Raw genomic sequence first — 16,710 nt, 5'->3', positions numbered from 1 at the left:
AACACCTTAACGCTCATGTTCCTCTCGCCAAAGTAGGAGAACATGAGCACGAAGCTGGCTTCGAGGCAGTGGTAGCGCGTGAACTTCTCCCATCCGATGTGGAGGTACATCTTTCTGTGCGCGTCGTAGATCACGTCCACGATCCACCGGCAGCAGCCGCAGGCAGCCTCCCGCAGATGCAGCGAGCCCTGGCGCCCGTCGCCGGCGATGAAGTCGGTGAAGGTGTCCGGCAGCCTCTGGATGGCGTTTGGGTCGCCCTTGAGGACGACGACGAACTCGAACAGCACCGGCCGCTCCTCCTCCTGCATGTCCGACGATGAAGACGACGACATCGCAGGCGACAACGAGCGTGCAACTCTGCCGCGACCACGACCATGACCACGACCACGGCCGCGAGCTCGGCCTCCGCCTCTACCAGACATGGCGTCGACTCTTGAGATGGTGGAGGCTAGGGTTGGGGAGGGAGGCGCTAGTGTTTGTGTGTGAGGGATGATGAGGAGCGACTCTTTTTATAGGCCGGAGGGAGGCGGGGGAACGGTGGCGCTCATTAATGCCGGCACGCAGAGCTAGACGCAACGAGACGCTTCGTTGCGCCTCTGCGGGAACTGCACCGTCGCTGCGCACCAATAACTTCCGTCGGGAGGTAGACGACGGTTAGGTTAAAATTCAATGTGCCACTTACGCGTCGGTCCCGCCACTCCCCGCCTCGCTTTTCGGTGTGTCCGGCGTCCCCTTATTTACCGAGTCAATCTCTAGCCTAGCCATGCTTGTTCCACCTCCATTATAACGAATATTTTGAAGATTGAAAGCTTAAACGGCCAATTAAACTCACTCGGCTTCTATCAAACATCCATATCCTTAGGAATTTAGGTGAGCCCAGGAGAACTCAGTAGGTATAATTTTTTTGGGACACAAAAGAAAGTCTACCGAACAAACAAATGGTCCACAAACATTTTGAACAAGCAAGTCGCCTACCTTGTTTCGAAAATCTGTCTTTATAATGTTTATGGTCGAGAAAACTCTCAAATGATGTTGTTGGCACGGGTAATGTTAGTGCAAGTGTAATGAGGCGATAGACCAATGAAAAGATCAAATTAATGTTGTCTAGTTTGAACCAACTTGAGAGCAAGATCAGTCAGAATATCACAATATTGGAAATCAAGACTTCTCTTCATCACATCAATATAAATGCTCCTCTTGCTTCTCATGATTTATATTGATGGGAAGAGAAATATAATCAATATGAGAATCCTCGTCATAACAAGTGATAGCATATGACACACTTTGCTTTTGATTTATGAAATGTTCACAACATTTTCTCCCATTGTTGTGAATGCTGCTTGGTCCACCTCATCACTCCATTGAAAGAGGTTACGTAGTAGGCTCATGTGTGCAACCAAACAAGATGTGCATTGCACCAGCATGACACAAACAATGGAGGCAGTGTTCCCTCCCCGGTGCGAACAATGTCTTCACGAGCAACCAAATGAAATGCCGATAGTGGCCCGTCGGGATAACACCCACGAAATCGGCATCATGAAGCCCCAAATTCGACTTAGGTTACCAAACGCGTCCTAACTACTTTTTCCGATCTCTTTTAATTAACTCAAATTTAGTACTACTTATACTAAAGAAATTCGAGTTAATTAAAAATGACAGGAGGAGGAGTCAGTGCTCCCTTCACTTTTGGATTTTTAAAAATTTTAGATTCTCATATTTCTCTGCTTTCAAGAATTATGATATTAAATATGTAGATAGATGTGTATACGAGGATTGGAATCAAAAAAGTCTCGTCAAAAAATACGTTATATTTTTGGAGATGCAAAAAAGATAAATTTCTGACAGTACACTGACAAAATATACGTACTATTGTACTACTATTTATAGTCAGAAATTTGTCTTTTTTGTATTTTCCAAAATACAAAGTATTTTTTAATGGGACTTTTTTGACTACACTCCTCGTGTCTAAATCTATCTAGATATTTAATGCCATAATTTTTGAAAACATAAAAGAGCGAGGTTTTGAAAATTTTTAAAAATCCAAAAGTACAAGGAGCACTTGTGCTCATGTGCACATGCTACTTTCCGCAGGAGGAAGTACATCATAGCATAGACAAGAATCGATCGACCCGGTCGGCATTTGCGGCACTGTCAACCGCTACGGGCATAGGGCATAGCCAGGGACTTATCGTAGAGTGCGCAGGACCTGCACTGCACGGGGGAAGCGACGGATAAATCATCATGGATGTGCCGCACGGTACCACAACCCCTTCCCTGTCACGCGCCGTGGTATCCGAAAAGGACTCGTGATTTAACCCATGGAGAAGTAACCAACAATCAAACGATATGTGTTTGGTTACTCTGAGAGAATGTTCTCAGCTGTGATTTCCCATCCACGGTCCTCGATGTCAAGCCCTCCACACACCACAGGCCAAAGCCGAGCCAGATTCAGTCAAAGTCCCAGAGATTTTCCCGATATGGGCATCACACCATCGCCAGCCCAACCCGATGCCGCCATTAACCTCAACCCCAACTTAACTCACGTCCATGTTCACCATTAACTAGCGCTTTTCCCCCCACGGCCAGCCGATCTGCCGTAATTGGTAAGCACAGCGTCGGCCTAATACGAAGAAATTACGTAGGCCGTATATATTATTGAGAAATGTTCATTTTGTTTAGCTTTTAATTGGCCGCTGGTGCGTGTACGTCAAGAAGTTTATGTTTTACTATACTGAAAAGCAACGGTTTGACAAGGATGCCGATCGGCACCAACGTCTTATCAGCTTATCGCTTTTCACTTTCACGGTGCTGCTGTCTCGTATACTTGGCCGTTTGCATATCTCCATAGGTACGATCACGATAGCGATCTCTGCGTTTCCTACTGTTAGAATATATTTGGGCATGCGGTGAGTTGACCTGGGGACGGTGACTGGATTTTATTCCGACAAAACCAGATGCCGAACTTGTTCTCGCCCATAGGTCCTAGGATGGATTTGTCTCTTCAGCAAAGACGTACGGCCTTCTTCGTCCTACTGTGCTTATCTAAATATCGTCTGGAAACGAATTTGTTCGCTACCTAGCAAGCTAGGCACATCCGTCATCAGGTGCACGGCGAGATAACTATGGGCGCCTTCGCGTGCAACTCCGGTCTCAGGAATCAGGATACCGACCGGTTGATCCCGTCGGCCACTACCCGTCATCGTCCCTAGTGGCACGCACCGTAGGCACATATGGTAGTGCAGCCTACTGTACGCGAGCGACGGGAGCCAGACATGCAAATGCAAATTGCAAGAGGATAGAAAAGCTGAAAAGGTCTCTCCGCCCGTCATGTTTTCCTCGTACCGAAATGGCTTTGCTTCGCCCGCACTCCTTTGTTGCTACCTATCGTGCAGTCATGCTTCTCTCCCAAGCTAGTACCACCGCACATATTACCTCCGTTCCGAAACATCGATCGTATATTTCAGAAGAGAGGTAGTACATACCTGCAGGAGATACAGAACAATTTGCGCAACGGACCTCAGAAGAAAACTTCCTTTCTAAACAGGGGAATGGTCCCAAAGGGAAGAGAGCTGTGGAGCAACATCTTACAAATATGGGACTTATAAAGGTAGGAAATATAACAAAGCCCAAACAGTTTGCGCTACGGATCTCAAAAGAAATCTGTAAAAAGCAATCAAGTCCAGCTACTTCTCCACCACGATTCTGCATCTCAGCAGAGAGTGCACAGTCTACCTCGATGTCGCCGAGGACGAAACCAGAGGCGGGAGCAAACTGCACTGTTGCCGAAGAGACTTCGAAATGGCATGGCAACCTGGAAGTTGAAGAAGATCATCGGACGCCAGCCGGAAAAAGCAACCGTAACCAAAGCCGAAGGTGGGAGTGGTCGCCTTTCAACCTTGAGGAACGACAACGAATATCGCAGCGCTGTGAGGAAACTCCCGAGAGAACCACCACGGCTGCCCTGATGCAAAAGCTAGAGGCCTCGGAGCCTTTTTCTATTCCGTCTCCACTACAAGGAAACGAAGAGGTTATAAAGGTAGGGGACTTGAACCAGAGACCTCGCCCGTGAAGTAAATCATCGCCCCTACGATCCAACCAATTGGAAGAGAATCAATAGACTCATTTTCGGGAGCGATTCATTCTTTCCGAATGCAGCATACAACTCCCCATTGTACTGTGTTCTTCAAGTGTGCTTCTTCCCTCTTATCCCTCTTACCATGACAAGTCCTTGGGAAATAACTCCGATGGTAACAAAGCCCTAACATTTTGCGCTACGGATCTCAAAAGAAAACTGTAAAAAGCAATCAAGTCCAGCTACTTCTCCACCACGATTTTGCATCCAAACAGAGAGAGCACGGTCTACCTCGATGTCGCTGAGGACGAAACCAGAGGCGGGAGAAAACTGCACTGTTGCCGAAGAGACTTCGAAATGGCATGGCAACCCGGAAGTTGAAGAAGATCATCGGACGCCAGCCGGAAAAAGCAACCGTAAGCAAAGCCGAAGGTCGGAGTGGTCGCCTTTCAACCTTGAGGAACAACTACGAATATTGCGGCGCTGTGAGGAACCTCCCGAGAGAACCACCATGGCTCTCCTGATGCAAATCCGGCCACCAAAGGCTCGAGGCCTATGAGCCTTTTTCTATTCCGTCTCCACTACAAAGAAACGAAGAGGTTCTACAGACCTTACTTCCACTGCCGAATCTGTTGGAGATATGCCCAAGAGGCAATAATAAAATGGTTATTATAATATATCTTTGTGTTTATGATAATGTTTACATACCATGCTATAATTGTATTAACCGGAACATTGATACATGTGTGTTATGTAAACAACAAGGAGTCCCTAGTAAGCCTCTTGTATAACTAGCTTGTTGATTAATGGATGATCATGGTTTCGTGATCATGAACATTGGATGTTATTAATAACAAGGTTATGTCATTAGGTGAATGATATAATGGACACACATCCAAATGAGCGTAGCATAAGATGAAGTCATTAAGTTCAATTTGCTATAAGCTTTCGATACATAGTTGCCTTAGTCCTTCGACCATGAGATCATGTAAATCACTTACACCGGAAGGGTACTTTGATTACATCAAACGTCATTGCGTAAATGGGTAACAATAAAGGTGGGATTAAGTATTCGGAAAGTGTGAGTTGAGGCATATGGATCAATAGTGGGATTTGTCCATCCTGATGAAGGATAGATATACTCTGGGCCCTCTCGGTGGGATGTCATCTGATTAGCTTGCAAGCATATGAATGGTTCATAAGAGATCACATACCACGGTACGAGTAAAGAGTACTTGTCGGTAACGAGGTTGAACAAGGTATGGAGATACCGATGATCGAACCTCGGACAAGTAAAATATCGCGTGACAAAGGGAATCGGCATCGTATGTAAATGGTTCAATCGATCACTAAGTCATCGTTGAATATGTGGGAGCCATTATGGATCTCCGGATCCCGCTATTGGTTATTGCTCGGAGAGGAGTCTCGACCATGTCTGCATAGTTCGCGAACCGTAGGGTGACGCGCTTAAGGTTCGATGTCGCATAAGTAGATATGGAATATGGTATGGAGACGAAGTTTGTTCGGAGTCTCGGATGGGATCCGGGACATCACGAGGAGGTCCGGAATGGTCCGGAGAATAAGATTCATATAAGGAAAGTTGATTTCTAGGTTTCGGAAAAGTTCGGGATTTTTCCGGTGAAAGACCGGGAAGGTTCTAGAAGGTTCCAGGGGTCCCACCAGTGGGCCCACGACCCTAGGAGGCCTAGCATGGGCCGAAGGGATGCACCCTAGCCTAATGGGCCAGGGGCACATGCCCCTCAAGGCCCAGGCCGGCCAACCCTAGGGTTTTCCCCAAAACCCTAGGGGGGATCAACGGGGGGGAAGAATTCCCCCTCCCCCCTTTGGCCGCCGGCCCTAGATGGGTTTGGGGCATTGGGGGGCCACCCAAACCGACCTCCCCCCTATATAAAGAGGGGAGGGGGCAGGGGGCGTTCACCCCTTCCAGAGCAAGTTCTGGCCGCCCCCCTCTCTCCTCCATAGAGCTGTTCCGGCTTGGCGAAGCCCTGCAGCTTTTCTCCTCCACCACCACCACCACGCCGTCGTGCTGCTGGGATTCCGAGGGGATCTACCACACCTCCGCTGCCCGCTGGAACGGGGAGAGGAAGGGTGATACGTCCAAAACGTATCGACTTTCCCGAACACTTTTGCTATTGTTTTGCCTCAAATTTGTGTATTTTGGATACAACTAACACGGACTAACGCTGTTTTCAGCAGAACTGCTCTGGTGTCTCGTTTTTGTGCAGAAATCCAACTTTCGGGAAAATCCTCGGAATTTATGCGAAGGCCCTATTTTACCGAGAATATTGACGGAGCCGGAAGGGAAGAGAGGTGGAGGCCCGAGGGCCCCACACCACATGGCGGCGCGGCCCGGGGGGGCCCGCGCGGCCATGTGGTGTGGCCCCTCGGCCGGCCTCCGACGCCCCCTTCGGACTACTTATTGGTTTCGACCCGAAAACGCACGGGGAGAAGTCGAAGTCGCCGTAAACCCTCCGGAGAGCCGCCACATCGCGAAACTCCGTCGCGGGAGCCGAAGTCTCCGTTCTGGCACTCCGCCGGGACGGGGAATTGGAGGAGATCTTCACCGCCATCACCGCCAACGCCTCTCCATCGACCAGCCATGTTTCCCCCATCCATGTGTGAGTAATTGCCCCGCTGTAGGCTGAAGGGGATGGTAGGGATTGGATGAGATTGGTCATGTAATAGTCATAAGATTGTTAGGGCATAGTGCCTAGTATCCGTAGATGTCACTTTTATGATATTGTTGCAACTTGTTATGCTTAATGCTTGTCACTAGGGCCCGAGTGCCATGATCTCAGATCTGAACATGTTATTGATTCATGAAGATATTCGTTGTTTATGATCTTACCCGCAAGTTGTATACACATGTCGCTGTCCGGAACCAATGGCCCCGAAGTGACAAGAATCGGGACAACCGGAGGGGATGGTAGCGATGTGAGGATCACATGTGTTCACGGAGTGTTAATGCTTTGCTCCGGTACTCTATTAAAAGGAGTACCTTAATATCCAGTAGTTTCCCTAGAGGCCCGGCTGCCACCGGCTGGTAGGACAGAAGATGTTGTGCAAGTTTCTCATTGCGAGCACGTACGACTAAATATGGAACACATGCCTATTGATTGATTAGTACTTGGATACCGTTTTATTATTATATGCAAATGCCCATGCTTTGATTGTTATATGAGTTTCTCTCATCCATGCAACGCCGTTAAATCCGTCCCTGTGCCTACGGTATTTTAATCCTGCTGTTTACTATAATCACTACTTGCTTGTCTTTATTTCACCGCTGCTTGTTATTTCACTATTTCCACTTGCCATAAAGCTGTTACTACTGATAAACTCTTGCGAGCAAGTCCGTTTCCGAGTGCAGCTGAATTGACAACTCCACTGTTAAGGCTTACAAGTATTCTTTGTCTCCCCTTGTGTCGAATCAATAAATTGGGTAATACTTCCCTCGAAGAGCTGATTGCGATCCCCTATACTTGTGGGTCATCAAGACTATTTTACGGCGCCGTTGTCGGGGAGCATAGCTTTATTTGGAAGTTCACTTGGATTGATATTGTTCGCTGCAATTTCTCCATCATGGGTAAACCTCGCGATACTAAGATCGCCATATTACCATCCACTACAAGAAAAGGTACAACTCTTAGTACCTCTGCTGCTCTTGATTCACCATCTGTGATAAGTAAACTTGTTTCACCACCACAAGCTTCAAATGTTGGTACTTCTGCTGAATCTGAAAATTCCTCTCATAATTGTGATGATGCTTCTGCTGTGCTTGATAATGATGGTTCGTTAGGATCTTTTCTAGATGCTACAATTGCTAAGTCTAGACAAATTGAAAATACTTGAAACTCCTAATGAAAATACTGCTACACTCGTTAATTCACCCGAGTCTCGTTGAATATTCTAGTGATGATCTTGATGAAGATTATGTAGAGCTTGATGATGATTTTATTGAAAAATGCAATGCTACTACTGATGCAAGAAAAATTAAAAAGTTGCTTGCGAGAACATGTTCGTTAGATATAAACCATCTCCCGATCCTAAATTTGCCACATCTCCTATAAACATTAGGGATAAAGATTATGATTTTTCTCTTGATCTATCTCATATAGCTATTGTTGAGAAAACACCCTTTTGTGGTGCTGAAAAAGAAAGTGTTGTTGAACACATGACTGAGTTATCTACTCTTAGTGGCGTGTTTTATGATGATGTCAAGATGCGTACTTATTTTGTCGCTAAAATTTTTCCTTTCTCATTAAAGGATGATGCTAAAACTTGGTATAATAATTTGCCTCCTGGTTCTATTAAAAGTCCAATTGACTTGCGTGATGTTTTCTTTCGAAAATACTTTCCTGCTAGTGCTCAACATGCTGCTTTGCGGAGAATTTATAATTTTGACCGGGAAGATGGAGAGAAATTGCTCGAGGCTTGGGCGAGATTTTGTTCTCTTATTAGAGCTCAGCCTGACCATGATTTGGAAAAGCATGATTTACTTGATATATTTTATAGTGGACTAACCATTGAGTCTAGGGCATACCTGGATAGTTGTGCTGGTTGTGTTTTCAGGAAAAGAACTCCAGACGACGTTGAAGAATTATTGGCTAAAATAGGCCGGAATCATGATGATTGGTCTACACCTGAACCAACCCCGACACCGATAGTGAAGAAGAGGGGTATGATTAAATTAAATGATGAAGATATGAGGGAAGCCAAGAAGTCTCTTAAAGAGAAGGGTATTAAACCTGAAGATGTGAAGAATTTACCTCCTATAGAAGATATATGTGAGACGATTCCCCCTTCATCCATGATTGAGGTACACTCGCTTCAACACTTTACTAGGGAAGATATTCCGTATTCAAAACCTCCTGCTCAATGCTTAGATGAATTTGATAATTATATTGTTAAGCAAGAAAACTTTAATATGAGAGTAGAGAATCATTTAATGGAAAATTCCCGAGCTATTAGTGAATTGCATGGTATTGTGGAGAGAACCTCCAATGATGTTAAGATACTTGTTAAACATTTTCAAATGGTTCAAACTCAAATTGATCAACTTACTAAAGTGCAAAATGACTTGTTGGGAAATAATTCTAAAGAAAAACATGCTTATGAAGTAACAACTAGAGGTGGTGTTTCTACCCGGGATCCTCTATATCCTGAAGGGCATCCCAAAAGAGTTGAACAAGATTCTCAACTAATTAAAACTAGTGCTCCATCTAAGAAAAAGAAAAAGAAACATAAGAATGTTGTAGAATCCTCCGAACTCGTTAATGATCATAATAGTATTTCTATTTCGATGCTGAAACCGAAAGTGCTAATGAACATGAGGAAAATAGTGATAAGAATGATACTCCCGATAAAGAAGAGGTTGAAAAAGAACTCGAAAAGCATGCTAAAAATAAAAAGTACACTAAAGAAGATTTTATTATCGAGAAACATGGTAATGAAAGAGAACCTTGGGTTCAAAAGCAAATGCCTTTTCCTGCTAAGAAACTAAAATCAAAGGAGGAGGAACATTATAATAAATTTTGTGATTGGATGAAACCTTTATTTTTGCAAATCCCTTTGGCTGATGCTATTAAATTGCCTCCTTATTCAAAGTATATGAAAGATATTGTTACTAACAAAAGGAAAATCCCCAATGAGGAAATTTCCACTATGCTCGCTAATTACTCCTTCAATGGTAAGATTCCAAAGAAGCTTGGAGACCCGAGTATACCGACTATTCCTTGTTCCATCAAGAATAATTATGTTAGAAGCTGCTCTATGTGATTTGGGAGCAGGTGTTAGTGTGATGCCTTTTTCTCTTTATAAGAGACTTGATTTAGATAAATTGATACCAAGCTGATATATCTTTGCAAATGGCTGATAAATCTACCGCTATTCCTGTTGGTTTATGTGAAAATGTTCCTGTTCAAGTTACTCGGCATTGCTTGATATTAGCGATTTTGTTGTGTTGGAAATGCACGAAGATGATAATATGTCCATTATTCTTGGAAGACCCTTTCTTAATACTGCAGGGGCTGTTATTGATTGCAATAAAGGCATGGTTACTTTCAATGTTGATGATAAGGAACACACTGTCTATTTTCCCAAGAGGATCGATAAAGTATGTGGAGTTAATACAATTTTTAATGTGAAAACTATCAAAGTGGGATCCATTGATTGTCCTATATATGAGCCTAAAGAAGAATATCAAACTCTTGTGATTGGATCCATATCAATTCAATATAAGGTAACATGATTGATTTGAGGTTTATTTCTTCTTATGTCATATAAAATTTATTTGGTAGCAAGACTTGATCAACCTTGTTAACAAGTATATTTTAATGCATAAGAGAGCTAAACAACATTTCTTTCTTTCTTTCTCCCTTCACCTATTTTACTTGCTGTAGCACTTTTGTTTTGCAATATGCTTTAGCTATTTAAGATTTTAGAAATTAATTTCCTGCGCAGTAATCATTAATTTAATACCTAGAAATGTGCATTTTTCGAAGTTCTCTAAAAATTACAAAAATTACACCGTTGGTCCTATTTTTCGACGAGGCACCTGGGAGCACCAGAGGATGACCTGTGGGGCACCGGGGGTGCCACACCATAGGCCGGCGCGGCCAGCAAGGGGGCCGCGCCACCTTGTGGTGTGGGCCACCCCTTGCCCCACTACATCATCTCTTCCTCCCAGCATCTTCTCTCTCCCGAAAAAACTCGTACCAAGTTTCTCTCACTCGTGTTTCTGCTCAAGAACTCGCGATTTTTCGATCTCCTTGCTCAGCCCAGATTTCTGTTTGAAATTTGGCACATTTACTCCTTGGTATGTGACTCCTTTGATTGTCCAATTAGAATTTCATTTGGTTGAGTATATCTTGAATATTTTGCTGTTGTAGATAACATGTTTAGTGAACTTGCATGCTTGTTCTAAGTGGAAGAAATTAGTTTTGATGCATGTTTAGTACTCTAGCAAGTTCCTATAGTAGTTCCCTTCAATTACATACCTTGAAATCAAACTTTATAATGATTGTTGAAAATTTCAGAAAATGGAAGGGAGTGTGCACCAACTTAACCAAGAAGAGTTGGAGGTACAGCAAGTAATGAGAGTTCATCGTGAAGAGGGAGTATACCCCTCTTATTACCCATGCACGGACTTTATGCGGAATGCGAGGAATCCCGCAAGACGTTCAAACACTAATTTCCAATGCGGGATTGGGAGATTTTGCTGTTGGTGAACCTCACCAATATGCTAAACTAACGGTGTCGGTTGTGCAGGATTTCGAATTTCACCGGTCTCAAACCGACCCCATGGTCCGGTACAAGATTTATAACAAAACTATCGACTTGCCTTTCAGTGATTTTTGTACAGCAATTAGAGTGCCGCGATGGGGATCCTGCGAGAAGATCAGGGGAACACCGCGGGAGCTCTCAAATCTTTATGCGAGGATTTGTAATGGGAGGAGCTTCTCCAATGATAGTGGTAAGATTAGTAGCATTCAACAGCCAGCCATCCGCTACTTTGCCTATTTCATTACAAAGTGCGTTCTTGCGAGAAGGTCTGGAGGTAAGTTATCTGTCCAAGATTTGGCTTTCTTAGCTGCTCGCTTTGCAACAGGATAGGACTTATAATTTGGGTGCTTTAATAGCTTGTAGACTTGCTACTAACCGTGAGAAAGGAGGAATTTGTGGAGGTCTTATCGCCTCTCGCTTATTAGCTATGCATGGTGTAGGACCTCACCATTTAGATATTCCGCTTTCTATAGAGAAACTTGATGTTGGCTCCATGATCAGACATGAATTTATTTCAGATGCATCTAATTTGAACAACCTGCATTATAGGATAACTTTGTATAAGAAAAATTGGAGTATAACTAAGAAAATTGAAAAACTAGTACGCTTGCCTGCACCTGCTTTGTTTAACCTTGATGCCAGGGACGGGTGGTCGATCACAGAAAATGAGTTGAACGCATACATAGAAAGGGAAAGCCGTCGTGCAAGGGAAGATGTGGAGGAGGCCGAGGAGCATCCCGACTCTTCATCCGATGCAGCGAGCTCCTCATATCAACATCATGGTCATGTGGAGCCTCCACGATATTCTTCTGCGCAGGGGCCCTATTACGCTCCATGTATGATCCACCGGCGTGGAACTCCGACCCTCGTTGGGAATGAACTCCACTTAGGCCAAAAGCCTAAGCTTGGGGGGAGGTATACCGGCATCACTCATTCTTTGCATATTATGGTTGCTGGATACTTGTACATACTTGTTTAGTCTTTAGAGTGGTTTTCTAATGAGAGGGAGATGATATTTGGGGAAGTGCTGTCCAAAAACAGATTCTGTGCTGTTACCAAAAAAATTCGTACGCACAGCCAGAACGTTATTTTGAGTTGCCAATTTTTGAGCATGTTCCCCAGGTTGTTATCTAACTTTCATTAGTTGAACACTTTTTGGTCTGAGCAATGGAAGATTTTTGTTAATTTCGATTTCTGTACTGCTGTCGGGATTTGGCAGATTTCTGTCATCCCGCTTTTACGAGTTTCTGTTAGTTTGCATTCTTTTGTTTTCGCTTTGTTTCTTTCCTAAAACACAAAAAGACCAAAAATATTTCTGTTGTTTCTCTTCACCATTTGTTTATTTGGTTCCTTGCTCTTAGTTTACTTTATTTGCTATCGTTAGTTTGCTATGAGAAAACCCAAAAGATTTTGCTTTGTTTGCTTGTTTTCTTTCGTTCTTGTTTCCAATTCGAAAACACCAAAAATATTTGCTGTTCTTCTTTGGTTTGTAAAGTTCATCATGAGTTCAATGGTCTTCGGTGGCTGGAGCGTGGTTTTCATTTCATATTATCCAAGCTACACAAGTGAAAAGGCAATAATGACGATCTACGACAATCTGATTGTGGTGAGAGGCTGGTATGAACTCTATTTGCTTTCATTTTTGTACATATACTCATCCATATGAGCATGCTTAGTTGGTTCATGTGAGGTATATGTTATTTGAGAAAGTCTAGTAGTTCATGATCCCTCATGTTTAGCTCCAATTTATTAATATGAGTAACATGTCATGGATGTTCGCTTGCATTGTTTTATTCATAAGTAAGTATGACATTGTGGTATCCTCCTCTGAATAATTCATTTATATCGACTTGGCACATGCTCACGCATGCATATGACTGAACAAAAAGTCAATTAAGCCTCGATGATTTATATTGCTTCAGAGTTATTGTATCACTTTTATGCCTCCGTTAACTTATTTTGCCGCAAGCATGATTATGACAGTTACTGCTCTCTTGATTTGTCGCTCCCTAGTCTCTTGCTAGCCTTCACTTGTACTGAGCGAGATCGCCGCTCGTGCTTCCAAACACCTGAAAACCAAGTTGTTCCAAAGTGTCCACCATAAATACCTATGTATGGCATTTCAAACCATTCCAAGTAAATTCTCATGTGCTACCTTTAAAACCTTCAAAATGCTTCTCAATTTGTGTTAATGTTTCATAGCTCATGAGGAAGTATGTGGTGTTTAGCTTTCAACCTTGTCATTTACTTTTGACGGACTCTCATATGGACTAGTGGCACATCCGCTTATCCAATAATTTTGCAAAAAGAGCTGGCAATGGGATTCCCGATCCCGAATTAATTAACTTAAATAGACACTCCTCCATGGTTTGTGATTGTTGGACGGCACCCGAAGGATTCGGTTAGCCATGGCTTGTGTAAGCAAAGGTTGGGGGGAGTGTCATCATCATAATAAAACTTAAATAAAAAGGCACTCCTTCATGGTATGTGATTGTTGGACGGCACCCGAGGATTCGGTTAGCCATGGTTTGTGAAAGAAAGGTTGGAAGGAGTGCCACCCAAAAATAAATAAAATGGGAGCCGCTCTTGTGAGTCCGGTTGATGAGGTAGTTAGTGTACCCATTACCATTCGTTGACAACAACAAACACCTCTCAAAATAATTTTACTCCTGTTTTACAAATGAAAAGCTCTAGCGCATGTTAATCCCTGCTTCCCTCTGCGAAGGGTCAATCTTTTACTTTTATGTTGTGTCTCCATTCTTTCTTTGAGCACTATCTTGAGAGCACAACTGTCATTCTTAGTATAATATGCTTGTCTCAAAATATGATTGATTGTGGTATAACTTTGATGCTTTTATCTTTGACAATCACTACTTCTAGTCTTTCTATGAACTCAAGAGGTGCCTCGGCATTTATGTTTTGCCGATCAAATACAGGCAAGCGAGATACCACTTTATCATATTCTCTTATGAACATTGCAATCCTGCTTACATACATGATTCATGATGCTTATTATTAATTGTTGGTACCTCTCCATGATTGACATAGCTGTTGGATGATCTTATTTGCATGTATCTCATTATGAACTCGCTTAAGTATTAGCCATAGCATGAGAATATATACATCATATGAGCAAATGTGTTCGTGAAAGTTCTTTTATCGCTCGGTTGTTAACCGAATTGCTTGAGGACAAGCAATAAGCTAAGCTTGGGGGAGTTGATACGTCCAAAACGTATCTACTTTCCCGAACACTTTTGCTATTGTTTTGCCTCTAATTTGTGTATTTTGGATACAACTAACACGGACTAACGCTGTTTTCGGCAGAACTGCTTCCGGTGTCTCGTTTTTGTGCGGAAATCCAACTTTCGGGAAAATCCTCGGAATTTATGCGAAGGCCCTATTTTACCGGAATATTGACGGAGCCGAGAAGGGAAGAGAGGTGGAGGCCCGAGGGCCCCACACCACATGGCGGCGCGGCCCGGGGGGCCCGCGCGGCCATGTGGTGTGGCCCCCTCGGCCGGCCTCCGACGCCCCCTTCGGACTACTTATTGGTTTCGACCCGAAAACGCACGGGGAGAAGTCGAAGTCGCCGTAAACCCTCCGGAGAGCCGCCACATCGCGAAACTCCGTCGCGGGAGCCGAAGTCTCCGTTGCGGCACTCCGCCGGGACGGGGAATTGGAGGAGATCTTCACCGCCATCACCGCCAACGCCTCTCCATCGACCAGCCATGTTTCCCCCATCCATGTGTGAGTAATTCCCCCGCTGTAGGCCGAAGGGGATGGTAGGGATTGGATGAGATTGGTCATGTAATAGTCATAAGATTGTTAGGGCATAGTGCCTAGTATCCGTAGATGTCACTTTTATGATATTGTTGCAACTTGTTATGCTTAATGCTTGTCACTAGGGCCCGAGTGCCATGATCTCAGATCTGAACATGTTATTGATTCATGAAGATATTCGTTGTTTATGATCTTACCCGCAAGTTGTATACACATGTCGCTGTCCGGAACCAATGGCCCCGAAGTGACAAGAATCGGGACAACCGGAGGGGATGGTAGCGATGTGAGGATCACATGTGTTCACGGAGTGTTAATGCTTTGCTCCGGTACTCTATTAAAAGGAGTACCTTAATATCCAGTAGTTTCCCTAGAGGCCCGGCTGCCACCGGCTGGTAGGACGGAAGATGTTGTGCAAGTTTCTCATTGCGAGCACGTACGACTAAATATGGAACACATGCCTATTGATTGATTAGTACTTGGATACCGTTTTATTATTATCTCGCAAATGCCCATGCTTTGATTGTTATATGAGTTTCTCTCATCCATGCAACGCCCGTTAAATCCGTCCCTGTGCCTACGATATTTTAATCCTGCTCGTTTACTATAATCACTACTCGTTGTCTTTATTTCACCGCTGCTGTTATTTCACTATTTCCACTGCCATAAAACCGTTACTATCGATAAACTCTTGCGAGCAAGTCTGTTTCCAGTGTGCAGCTGAATTGACAACTCCGCTGTTAAGGCTTACAAGTATTCTTTGTCTCCCCTTGTGTCGAATCAATAAATTGGGTAATACTTCCCTCGAAGACTGTTGCGATCCCCTATACTTGTGGGTCATCAAAGGGCTTCATCGACACCGTACGCGCGACCGAGTACGGAAGTGCTGCCGGATTGCAGCACTGGGGATGATCGTCTACACCAACAACGAGATCTGATCTCGTAGGTTTTGGAAATCTTCAAGGGTTAGTATCTTATCAATCTCGTTGCTTCGATCTTGTAGATTAGATCTTGGGTGTTCCATAGATTAGATCTTGGATTTATTCGTCTTGCGGTAGGAAATTTTTTGTTTTCTATGCTACGAACCCCATCAGTGGTATCAGAGCCATGTCTATGCATAGATCTGTTGCACGAGTAGAACACAATGGTTTTGTGGGCGTTGATGCTTTTGTTGCTTTAGTTTGTGTACTTTGCATCTTGCGGGATGGTGGGATGAAGCGGCCCGGGCTAACTTTACATGACCGCGTCTCATGAGACTTGCTCCACGCTTGAGATGCAACTTGTATTGCATAAGTGGCTTTGCGGGTGTCTGTCTCTCCCACCATAGTGAAGATTCCAATTTGCACTTTCTATTGTCAACACTAGTATCACCGTTGTGGTTCATGTTCGTAGGTAGATTGGATCTTACTCGAAAACCCTAAACCACGTAAAAAATGCAAACCAAATTAGAGGCGTCTAACTTGTTTTTGCAGGGTTTGGTGATGTGATATGGCCATGATGTGATGATGATTATATTTGATGTATGAGATGTTCATTGTTGTATTATGGCAACCGCAGGA

This window comes from Lolium rigidum, chromosome 3 (genome assembly GCF_022539505.1).
Source record: "Lolium rigidum isolate FL_2022 chromosome 3, APGP_CSIRO_Lrig_0.1, whole genome shotgun sequence".
NCBI lineage: Eukaryota > Viridiplantae > Streptophyta > Magnoliopsida > Poales > Poaceae > Lolium > Lolium rigidum.
The sequence above is the reverse complement of the archived record's forward strand: the minus strand, read 5'-3'. Positions refer to the sequence as shown.